Genomic DNA, 13,560 nt, shown 5'->3' with positions numbered 1-13,560 from the left:
TTGGTCACACAAAGCTCCCAACCCAATGGGGGCAGACTTGACTTTTGCAAACACTAGTGGGATTATTTAGAGGCAGAGGACTCTCAGTGAGTTAATACCGTGTAGTTTCCGCCAAAAGCTCCTGAAGTCAAAGAGACCACATATGGAAGAATTGATTATCTATAAATTCTAACAGCAGGACACATGTGTAATGTGAAGATGAGCTCAGTTAGACAGGAGATCTGCCATACAATAATGTCATCAGTAGTCAATCTACGGCTGTCGTTGTCCACTGATCATAAGGAGAGGATTGCTAGGTTGCATGTCCATCAGGTGACACACCAACAAGCCCAGTCAGCTAGTAAAGATGGTAGGATAGAAATTCAGCTGTGAATGCCATACAGGCAGAATAAGCATCAAATTGACTGAACAAGATTCCAGCATGTTCTGCTTCATTGAAAATGTTAATGATGATGAAGAATATATTTTACCCAGTTTTATGGTGCGCTGACTTTGTGTGAACCACGACTTCAGGCTCCCTCTACCAGTTAAAGTTGTATTTTGATCTGCTACTGATGTCTTTTGATTTGATGGCTTCTGCAGACTAGTTAGACTATGATAATGTTGTAAGACAGTTCAGGAGAATGTACAGCGTGTATTTGATGTACTGTGTGTCATTATTTTATTGCATAGTTCATCTTGCTTTCTCTCAGATCCACTGCTGCACTCAACTACGAGGAGTGCAGCATACAATTTAATGATTTACAGTGTGGGAGGTTTGAAACACTTGATAAGGTAAACAAGGTTAATGTCATTTCAGTTGATGTCAGTTCTCTCTCTCTCATTTAATATCTCTGAATAAAATAATATTTCTTTGATTACAGTCACTTTCATCTGTAGCTTCATTGCAAAACCATTGTAATCCCAGTCAACCAGTTCTTCCTCTTTTGTTCTGATTGAGCTCTTCAGTCTTCATCACAACCGGTTATTCTCTTTAGCTCATTAATACCAATGTTTTTGTTACACTGAAGGCGTATCAAAGACATTTCTACATTAAGGGTGTGGCAACGACATTTCCTATAGCTTCATTTGCTCTTATCAAATTATAATGTTTTCATGAAGCTTGGTCATTAATACGATATTGCACATCTTTAATTTGCATGTGACATTAAAACAAAAAAGGTCAGAGGTCTCTCTTGATTGGAAAAATCAGCGTAGTCATGAAAATCATAACCAAATTTGGATGGTATTCTCAAATTAAAAAAGCTTCATCTTCATGACAGGGTCATGTTAGATTTTAATAAACTGCAACACTCCAATGTGATTAGGCATGAAGACTTCATCAGGGAGTCAAACAGACCTGATATTCCCGGAGGTGATAACCAATAAGAATCTTCCACTCCTAGACTGCCATCTACTATTTGCAAAAACAAAACACCCCCACTTATAACTACGTATTTACTAGTCTGTATTTTATGAAGCCAAAGGGATTCTCTTGGCTCATCTTCTGTCACTCATCTTTTCTTTTGAATGATGGTTTGTGGTGAAATTCTTGTAATATATCTGGGCTAATCTGGTGAAGTCCAGATAGTGTCCAGCCATGGGTTATTTAACATTCCCGGTTCATATGGCATTGTTGTGTTTTGTGAGTCTTGTAAATGTGCCGTATTTTTGTTCTTCAACTATACAGGTATGTATCTGATTGATTCCTAGAGTGTGCTACTAATTTCCCTTTGGGGACTATAACAGCATATAAAAATAAATAAATAAAAATGTATTTTATTATTATTTCTTTATCCAGCTTATAGATCACAAATGTTGTTTTGAAGTAATACTGACTGATATACGTATCCATAAATGTCTGTACTGATCACATAAAGTTAGGTGTAGGGTAACCCTATACCACTAACATTCACACACAGAGATACAATCTTTGCACTTTTCTTTTTTAAAATTGTGATTCCCTTTTTTTAATTTGTGATTTTCATGAAATATTTCATGCTTTTTGGGGATGTTTTACTTTGGAATGGAGATATAACCCCTGTCTGATCATATATGCAGTAGATGTAGAGTAATCATTAGTAATTATAAGGCAAGTCATGGGGAGGCTCTTGGCGAAAAAAGGGAAATAAGACTAGATCCATGCAAATGTTAGCTTGGGCACAACCACCATTGTGTAGTGATCCTTTTCTTTCCCTATTTGTCTTTGTCAGAAACTTTTATTTTCTTGTATGACTTGCATCTAAATTATTTTAACACAAGTGCAAGATTAAAGTTTACGGTAATCTACTGAATAACAATTAATCACTCCCTATCAATTTATTCCTGCTTAATCATTGTTGCTCTTCTTCCTCAGACAACAATACTACTGAATCACTCAGAGCACTTCAGGAGCTGTTTTGATTTCAAATATACTTTGAGAGTTAAACTCTGAGTTTCAGTCAGGAAATGTGGCCTCATTTTTATCTGGTCATATCCATTGGCATTTTTTCAGCCATATCTTCAAACGTCCATCGAGGAATTTAATTTAAACTGCTAAAGTGACAGAGTGTGCTTATCTCACACACTATACTCATTATTCAGAAGCTGACTCTCCTTCTTCCTCATTCCCTTCCAGTTCCCTGCTTTGCTAATGACTCTACTTGAGTTTACTGGTCATTAAAGACCCTTTCTAGGACATAATGATAATAAGTTACTACCATTGTCATATTCAGAAGTTATTCTAGTCAAATTTGCAAATTTGACTGGAGAAAACAATTACCTGTAAATATTCAAATGGATTTCTCTATGCATGTTTAATGGCCAGTAGACTTTATGAAGACAATTATTCTCACTCTGGTCTGGACAAGTCTTAAAAGGAGTCTCAAAACACAAACCCTAAATCAGTGTCCCTACATTGTTTAATATAATGATCAAGTTATATACTATATGTGAATTTAATTTGCATTCAGCAGTCTCTGCTCTTTTCTCTTTTCTGACTCTGCTTGTTTGAGTCATTCAAACATCTTAGCAGTTTTTTTTTACCACGTTATCCTGTCACCAGTTTTATGGATTTTAATTTCAGAAATTTTCTTGCTCTATTGTTAGTCATTGTCAAGCATCTCTATCCTGGGAAGGAGGTTGATTTATGGTTCTCAGGGACAGAGAGAACATATTTCCCTAGATAATTGGAGCTTGCACATAGCCACTGATGATTAAATTCGTCCAGTAGATGTTGAGGAGCTTCACAAGATAAATAAAAACTTGATGGTGTCACAGGAAAATTCAAACAATCAGATTAGAAGAATTAATCATTTCTGCACAAAATTCAATGGATCCTTCCAATATTTACAATACTTCAGCCTGGAACCAACGTATGGATCAAACAATCGAACGACAGACATTTCTACCGGCCTTTTCACTTAAGATTCCGATTCATTTATTCAGAAGTGTTACTAGTTGAACGACTGTTCTAGGGATGAACACTGTGGTCTTGCTGACCTTTCTTTTGTGATGATGATCTTGTTCTGCCCAGAGAAACTAAATTATCCCAAATACCAGCAGGCATTTCAAACATTATCAAATCGTTCCTACCCTGTCATAACATTTAGGTCAAAACAACAAAAACTTTATCTGCACAAGCCCACACAGGAATGATACTGTCATCCATAATCCGCGTCGTTATTATCACACACGCACCAGGTAAGCTAAAGAGACAAGGGAACTGGCATTGATCAACTTTATATGCATAGAGGTATGACTGTCATCTGAGATATTGGTCGCACTGCAATTTGAATATCACATGAATAAAAAGGTGGAGAGTCACAAATGTCACATGGATTCATATTCATTTACAGGTATGTAAAACCCTTTTCATGTATAGAAATGTGAAATGTGTCAAATGTGAAAACTCGGTGGATAGATCCACTTTGGTTTACTTGTTGGTGTGTTTGTCTGTAAGTAGGCTTACACAAAAACACATGACATTTAGTTGGAGGCTTGAACACATGGCGGGGAAGAACACAATCAAATTTGTAAGGAATCCAGATTTAGAGGTGGGTCCAGGGCATGCAAGATATGTTTTTGGACACTGATTTATAATTGAAAGATTGCCATAAAACTGGCTGGGAGAGTGGGCATCCTGAAGATGGAGCCATTGAATTTTGGAGTGCATACTGATGAAGGGATGGATCCACATTTTTTGCACTTTCTATTTTTTTTTTTCATTTTTTGATTTACAGAAAGGTCCACAAAATAGTTTTAATATTAAATAGTAATGAGCATTTTAGCATATTTATTCTGGCCTGTAGCTCAGATCCTAGCAAAAAAGCTGCTGTATGTTTAGTCTGCATTTGGAAACAACGCAAAACTCACAGAATGAAACATTTAAAAAATGCGTATGAAATTTACTATGATGCAAAATTTCAAAAACTAGTGAGGAGTGGCTGACTGGGCTAAAAGCAAGAAAGTCAGACAGGAATCGTCTTCCTGTAAGAGATGATTCAAAGACTGATGTGTCACTAACATGTCAGTGTAATGACATCTGTCAATACTTAAGTATACTGTATTTTAAATTTTAATTTTGATGTTTACTTGCAATTACATCATCTGCCATTTCAGTCACCTGCAACCCATCTCCCGATCAGTCTCCATCCTATATACTCGCCTCAGCCCTCAGTTCTCTGCCAGATTTTCATTGTACATCTTAATTTCCAGCAGTCCTATTTCTTGTCTCATTATTTTGTACTGACTCTGTCTGATCGCTGGACTCCGCCAGTTGCCTGCCCCTTGTCAATTTGTTTATCTTTTTGAACTGATTACCTGGTATTCTGAATTCTGCTTGAAATAAAATACTAACTTTGATTCTACATCTGCCTACTCTTATTTTATGTTTTTGGGTTCAGTCTGCCATGAGAGACATGACAGACAGACTTCTAAAGGGAGGCAGAATGAAGAGGGAAGATCCAAGTTAGCCAGGAATAGCAATTTGACAAATGTTTACAAATGTAGAGGATCAGTTCTGGCGGTCTGCAGGTGATCAGGAGATGAGGCGGTTGAGAGAGGACCGTTGAATTTTGCCCTGGAGATATAAACAAACTAATGCACAGACAGGAACATGATTGAGAAGGGAGATGGACACTGCAAACCCTGACACTGTGAGCAAAGACTTTTTGTATTCACATTTTTTAGATTAGACTGCTAATTGTTCTGACCTTACCAAGATTTAGAATGAAGGAAAATTAGATTAATTATCTATTTTAGGTATTCACTTTTTGTTATCTTGACCTACTGAAAGAACTGAACTAACCTATTTGAAGTTGTACAAGAGTAGTAATCTTGTTGCATGGACAGATATTTTGCTCGTATTAATCCATTTCCTCCACACAGTCAGGACTTAATTCTTGTATTTTTGATGCTCTTTCTTGAACTGCATGCTATTATGTTGTCCAAAACCGAGTTCAAACTGAGTTTAAGGAAACCACTGTGGTTGCTTCTGTTGGTAATTATAAATATTACCAACATTTTCTTCATAGTGTGCATCTCTGTAATTTCATCATTATTCTCTTTGTCATTCACTGTGAATCATTGATATCTCTCAGACATGTAGTGTTCTAGCTGCATCTGTTACTGAAAAATTGGTGCTGATGCTGCACAAAACTCTATTTTTAAAAGTACCTTACCGATGAAAGGTGCCTTTGGGTTCTGATCTATTTGAGGATGCCTAAACCAGAATCAGCTTGACATCAAACATCTGAAATAAAATTCCAGTCTAATTTCAGACTCAAAAGTAAATGTAACCTCCAAATTGCAGAACCGACATGAGCACTCCACAGATCACAACCCAGCAGGACAGCATCAATACAAATGTCTGAGTAATATATAAATTTGTCTTTCAGAACTCTAGTTTATTCTTGAGATTTTTATGATCAAGGATGTTTTCAAGCATGCACAAAAACAGTCTGTATCTTGCTTGGAGTTCTGAATGTTCCAACAGTTAATTTCAGTCATTCTATGAAGCCTGTGTTACATATACAGTATGTAACCAACAGGCTTAGGTGTTGACCTACTTACGGTCTCAATCCGAGTTTGGTACATTTTCATTTTTGAAAAATGGAAAATACTCATAAACACATGCTTACATATTGCAGACAAAATGAATGTACTGTTCTGTATGTTGTCCCCAGCCTCCGCCCTACTATATATGAGTAGCAGTGTGAACGGCAAATAAGAGAATGTCCATTATTCATAAAGCACATGAAAATGTATCATTGAGCTTGTATAGTCCCAATATGTATAGTACGCATGTATCTTGTCATATTATTTCAATGAAACTCAATAACCTTTAAATAACATTGGTGTCATGCAATCTGTAAAAGCTGCCAAAGTTCAAAATTAGAAACACCCGTCAGCTTCCAGGACAGTTATACAGTATGCTTTTGACACATCCATCCATCAACTCTCACTCAACCTCCCATCCTTCCATCATCTGTCTTCTTATATATATGGAGACAAACACCTGCTGAAATATTTCAGGGGGATTGAAGTGCAGAGCCATTTTTTCCACTGGAAACACATGAATTAATTCTGTTCACCTTGTTTTGTTGTTTGTTTGTTTTGCTTGTGTAAGAGAGACTTCATAGATTGCAGAAACACTGCCATGGGAGCCCTTAGCTTTTAATCAGTCACTAAAAGAAATCATTTCACTCAACAATGTTGTGCAGTGAACTGTTTGATGTTGACTGAGCAGATCCAAAGTTCACGCTCAATAAAATAGCAGAAAGACAGGAATGATATTTTTGCTGACATAATTTTAATATTAGTATTTACATTGAATCACAAAAAAAAATATCTGCACAATCGATTTATTTGTAAATTTGTTTCCTCAGTAATTATTTGGTATGATGTAGCCACAAGAGGGCACAAGCCAGTGTCTTATTGTGCTGGTCCCAAGCCCAGATAAATACAGAGGGTTGTGTCAGGAAGGGCATCCGACATAAAACTTTTACCAAATCAAACATGTAAATCCAGTCTATGACTTCCATACTGGATGGGTCAAGGGCCGGGTTAACAACGACTGCCATCAGTGCTGTTCACCTACAGGGTGCCGGTGGAAAATGGACAACTGTTGGTCAATGTAGTGAAAGAGGACATGAAGGTAGTTGGTGTGAGAGAAGAGGATGCAGAAGACAGGGTTAGATGGAGGCAACTGATTGGCTATGGCGACCCCTGAAGGGAAAAGTCGAAAGGAAAAGAAGAAGAAGAATTATTTGGAATATTATATGCCCCAAATTACTGGACTATACATGCATAGGTGTGTCATTTATAGTATATGTAAAAACAAAGGCAAAGGTTGAAAAGAAGGCCAACACTGATAGAGGAGCCATCCAGGGAGCACATTCTTTGCCTTGAGGAGGAGCTTGATAGAGAGAGGAAGGAGAGACAATTTTTACATGGATATAATAATCTCTTAGTGTTCACAGACAAATAAGAAGTTGAAGAGTGAACAATAGCAATAGTTAAGGACATACAATAAAGGAAAGATCCTTTTGGGTGAACACCAGAGCATAATCTCTGAGTTGAGAGTGGATGGTTAGTCTCTACTGGGATCCTGCAGACAGGATAACAACATGAGAGTAATCTTCATTGGGAAAGGGGATCATCATGGTGAACATACAGGAGCTCAATTATGAAGATTTTGTAAAAGACACTCGAAACTTGATAAAGAAATTATTAAGACAGGCAACAGTTGGTGGAAGCAGCTCAAAGAAATGAATGCTCAGTATGAGAATAAGATGAAGCTGTTGTCATGATAGCTGTACTTCATGAGTAAAAATAAGATTTTTTAGAGTGACTGCCCTTTTGGGGATCACAAATAGACTTGAGAAAAAATTTGACATTTTTCACAAGTCTATGAATATCAAAAAGGACAGACAGCGTGTTGGAAGCCTTTAGTGACAGATTTACAATATAGTAAAGGATCCTGCTGAAACAGAGACAAAAGGCTGTCATGTGACAAGCTGAGAAGCAGGCCCTGGCTGAACAGGAGTGGAATATCCTGCTGCAAAGAAGCATGGAGAAGATGAGGATGTCTGTGGGAGCACTAGAAGAGCTGAAAAATCAGCTCAGTATGAGGATCTCACTCAACCTTGACCTTTCGACTGAGCTCAAAGCTGAGAAAAAGGATTGAAGGCCTTCTCAAAAACAACAGGTGTAAGGATTGTAAGGATGAGTCTCTCTCTGAAGTGTCGGACATGGAATGATAGGAAGAGGTTCAAACATCACAGAAGGTGCTTTGCATGCAGCTGCAGTATCAGGAATAACCTCAAATGTAGCAGAAGCAAGCATAAATCATTTTGTGGATACCCACATGAAAATGAAGTAAGAGCACTAAAATATGGCTGTGGCAGACTTGCCATCAACTGACACAAATCTGCATAGCAATGATGTGTGTTCATCACTGACAAAAGCTGTCAACATAAGGTGAACATGTCAGCAGCCTGCATTTCTGTGTAACATGTTAACCCAGCATTCCAACAAGCCTCACTTTGGCCATAAAGCCGATTCCATGCAGATTTTGTTTTGTTAGTGGCATTCTTTACATTGTCATATCACAGCAAATACTAATCTGTGACCTCACTCCCTTGATTGAACTTTCCTTCTTGTAATATATAGATAATACTTCATAAAACTAATATTACACCAATGATATGAATGGCACTGCAAGTAAGACCTACACCTCTGCATGACTGGCATATTATCAGGAGATGTACAGAGACAAGAGACTAATATTTGTTCAACGGAAAAATAAATGCTTAAAATCAATAATGTCTTTTTTGCTGTTGTATGTGACAGAAAAATGAGTGTCTAGGAAAAATTAACTAATCTATTAGACATTTGGAATTTTAAATTGTCTTTTTAAGGTAGTTTGTAGTCTGCCATGTGATGCCTGTTTTAATGAGCTGTATCAGGGTGTGCTGGTAGAAAAAATAGTTGAGTAACTTGGTTGGAGGTTGAAGTGCCCACATTACCACTGGCCGCATTGAACAAAGTAAAAAAACTGTCAGTGATGGTTGCCTACTATCTTCATTGCCAACTGATCTCACCTTTGCTTGTTCACGCGCTTCCATTTCCCCCTGCCGACTTCATTCTACTCTTTTTCTCTGCTTACACTTCCCCCTTTATCTCATTCTGTCCATCTTTTGTGATATCTTTACCTGTCTCTTTTTCACCCTTATTTACTAAGTGATGTGTGATATCACTTCAACTGTCAAGCACTAGATTTTCCTCCAACTCCACAATGTCATTTCATACACTTTTTCATGACAACTTGGAATGAAAACACCTCTGCTCTTACAAAAAGCAGTGTTTGTATTCTGTACATCGGGGAGTTAAGATGGAAGTTTCAGTCTTCACTTTTTTGACCTGTTTTGACTGTGGAGGAAAACCACAACTGTCAGAGGAAAACACACATCAACACAGGAATAAAATTACATCTCCCAGAGGAAAAAGACCCAGCACAAAAAAGCATACCAATTCCAATGGAGGTGAAACCTGTGAAATGTGAAATCCAAGGCGTTCCTGTGCGGTGGCAGTGTTGATGGGCCAGAGTGTTGTCTAGTCGAGTATGTTAAAACCATGATGCACTGAGTCTAAAAGTAGAAAATTGTGTGTGTTGAAATCTCCAGAAAGACATCCAAATTGGCTGCACTAATTACAGCCACTTTGTACCAAATTATCCGATTGCTGTCATTCTCTCCTGGAGATAAGTTGAGGGCTTTTCATAAGTCTCATATCAATTTATGTTTTGACATTTGATATTTTCATGTAGTGCCAAACTGTTATAAAATGCCATAAAATTCTGCTTCTTTTTTTGGGGGGGGGCACATATGTTTTACTCAAATTCTGAATAAGATTAAACCAAAGTTCTACAGTTCTGCTACAAAATAAAACCATCTACAAATGTGCTGCTAGCTTACTAATCAAAAAGACAATGTATGTGCAATATAAAATCAAGGTCAACTTACCTAACAGACTGCAGGTCTTTCACTTCAAGACTGTGCTTCAAATAAAAGTACATTACATAACTCTTAGAAAAATGTTTCCAACATGATTATGATTTACACAAAGTAAAACTAAGTGCATAGGCACTTATATAACGAAAGGATAAAAATGATTGAACAATTTGAATTCAGTCTCTGATGGAGCATTGAATGGCACATGAGTTGTCAATGGTAGACAATTACCTTTGACTTCTAAGGTAAGATGAACAAAACGCGTTTCCATAGAAAACACACAGCTTAAGTCTTAATGTGACGGACTTGGAAATAGTGCACAGGACTGCAAGTGCTCATTTTTTAAAATCATAATGTTTATTGTGGCGCTCCTGTCCTGTAGTCCTTGATTGAATGATACAGTTATGAATGGCCAGCATTGGAATTGGGATTGCCATTGTTAGTTGTTGGCAAGTAGCACTCCACAGTGGTGGTGACTGTGGTTTTATTGTTTTTTGTTCTTCTGAATTAAGATGCTAATTGTGTCTGCCAAAGATTTTAAAACTTGGTCATGTTGTCCATAATGTCAGCATTCCTCCAGAACCTGAGGACGTCATCCAAGGTTTCTTTTTCATGCAAAAAACTGCATGCAAGAGCCTTAGCATATCCATGCACTGACTGGATGAGAAACCAAATGCACATTGTTAAACTTTCAAAACTCTGTCCAGGTAAATGTTTGTGGTTGTGTATGAACCTATACAGTTCATCCTTGTCTGTACATCCATCCATGTCACTGAAACGTGCTACAGCCATTCCTCACTCTGAACTAATTGATTTTTTTTCCCTTAGGATAGACTAGTCAGTCCAGCCAGTTTCTCAGCTTCCACTGTGTCCACCAAGATCTTGTGTCACAACTGTGCCTCTGCGAAAATCCTGCTGGTATGAATGTAATGTCAGAGGACTCTGTGCATCATAACCTCTCTCGCTCAAGTTACTTTGAACTGGTGTGCTTGGATGCAGAGCTTGGCACTGTGCCCATACAGACGGTAACAGTCAAAGGAACATAAATCTCTGGAGACTGAGATCAGGCTTTCTCCGGCAATGCTGCTGTTGAATGTTGCTGAATGTAGAAGCTTTCAATCCTTTTACATCCAGGCTTTGAACTTAATTTTTTTTTTTGGACTGTGGAATCTCAGCCCCTTGCAGGCTGAAAAAGAGATGACCTGGCACTCTTTCCAGCATCCTTAGTACCAGAGACTTGGGCTACATAAGCTTAATGTCATCTTTCCTCATGAGGAAAACCATTTGTATCAGCACCTCACTCCGTGATGAGCTGAAGTGTCAGACAGAGGTTGTTCTGCCAGATTATTCCTTCTCCAGCTGAGGTCAGGCAGATGTAAGTGACCTGACGTTTGAAGTCTGGGATGCTGATTGATGTGCCTGTGTCTTCTTGGCTTACAGTTTGACACTGTTTTGGAGATATCAGGTTGATATATCATGTCTAGATGGTAATTTGTTTCATTTTCAACATTATACTATTTCAATATTGTGTGATTTTTCAGCATCACTGCATTTTTCAGCACCACAATTGGATTTCTTACTTGATGACTCAATATGACTGATTATGTTCTCACAGACCTCGTTTGATTGGAACGATCCATATTTTATAATACTACTGCAATAATATAATGAAATATATTGTACATATATATATACACAGTATATATACAGTATATATACAGTATATATATATTGTATACAGTGATACCTCTACTTACGAATGTCTCTACCTATGAAGTTTTCTACTTACAAAATTTCTCAGCAGGAAAATATTACAGTACCTCTACTTACGAAAGAAATTTCAACTTACGTAATGTAAAAACACAGTATCGGCTGATATTCGTATATAAACACTGTGTCGGCCGATACTTCAATCCCCCACAGGTCCCTGAACGCAACATACTCATAGCTGCTCTGCCATTGGCAATTACTTATTACGTATCTTCCTGGCATCCCATTGGCTAAGAGGATGCCACTCCATGTCTGTGTGGCGCTAGAACGGTGTTTATGGAGTGTCTCGGCATTCGGCTCTCGACCCGTGAGGTAGTCTGATAGTTTTGCCCAGATATAATAACTTTGTCAGTACGTATTCACGATGGACCCCAAGAAAGTGACCGAGAAAAGAGGAAAAGAAAAGACGAAGAAAAAATTTTTTTTGTCCGTACAAACAAAACAAGACATAATAGAAGAGCATGAGAAAGGGATGCGTTTGGTTGATCTCGCCAAAGAATATGGCCGTAATACATCTACAATCACCATGTTATTAAAACAAAAGGAAGTTTAAGGAGTTTAAGGCATTGCGTGGGTGGTTAAAGAAGTTCAAAAGGAGGACTGGAATTCACTCTGTTGTTCGGCATCGTGAGATAGGAGTGCATGAACCAAAGAGGGCAAAAAACAATGGGGACAGCTGTTAAAAGGTAAATGATCGTCATTATTATTCTTTAGTTTTTGTTTTTTACGTTATGCACAACTCTCATTTATTGTGTAATGATATATCGTAACATGTATTTGTTACATGTTTTGATGCATTGTTATGCTTTATAGAACATTTATGTCGGAATTTTTGTGGGCTTGGAATTTAGGGCATTTGGATGGAAAACACGTCTCTACTTACGTAATTTTCTACTTACGTAATTTCTTCCAGAACCAATTAATTTCGTAAGTAGAGGTACCACTCTATATGTACTGTATATATATGTATACATACATACATACATACATACATACATACATACATACATACATACATACATACATACATACATACATACATACATACATACATACATGCATGCATGCATGCATACATACATATATGCATGCATGTATGCATACATACATACATACATACGTACATACATACATGCATGCATGCATCCATGCATACATACATACATACATACATACATACATACATACATACATACATACATACATACATACATACATACATACATACATACATGCATGCATGCATGCATACATACATATATGCATGCATGTATGCATACATACATACATACATACGTACATACATACATGCATGCATGCATCCATGCATACATACATACATACATACATACATACATACATACATACATACATACATACATACATACATACATACATACATACATACATACATACATACATACATACATACATACATTGGCAGGAGCTCCAAATATTTGACAATTGCTTCACTGTAGAGCTGCACTGTATTAAGTGTGTTCTATCAATATTTTAAGTGATATATTAAGTGACCCAGAAGTTTATAAAGAGATATAGACATATAATGTACATATACAGAATCTAAAACAAGAGGTTGAGGTTGTAGTTTGAGATCTATTTTATCAATCTCTTTCATTAAAATAATGGACTTTAACCTGCTCAGTGGAAGACCACGTATTTCTACTGAGAAGAAGATGAAGAAAAGAAGATGAAGAAAGTCAGCTTTAATAATCCCCTGTGGGAAAATTATCCTTTTCACTCTTGCATTGCACTCTTTACAGTCACATGCATATATAGACATACATTGTTATGTACAGGC

The sequence above is a fragment of the Antennarius striatus genome, chromosome 7 (assembly GCF_040054535.1).
Source record: "Antennarius striatus isolate MH-2024 chromosome 7, ASM4005453v1, whole genome shotgun sequence".
Classification (NCBI taxonomy): Eukaryota; Metazoa; Chordata; class Actinopteri; order Lophiiformes; family Antennariidae; genus Antennarius; species Antennarius striatus.
This window is presented reverse-complemented; position numbering follows the sequence as displayed.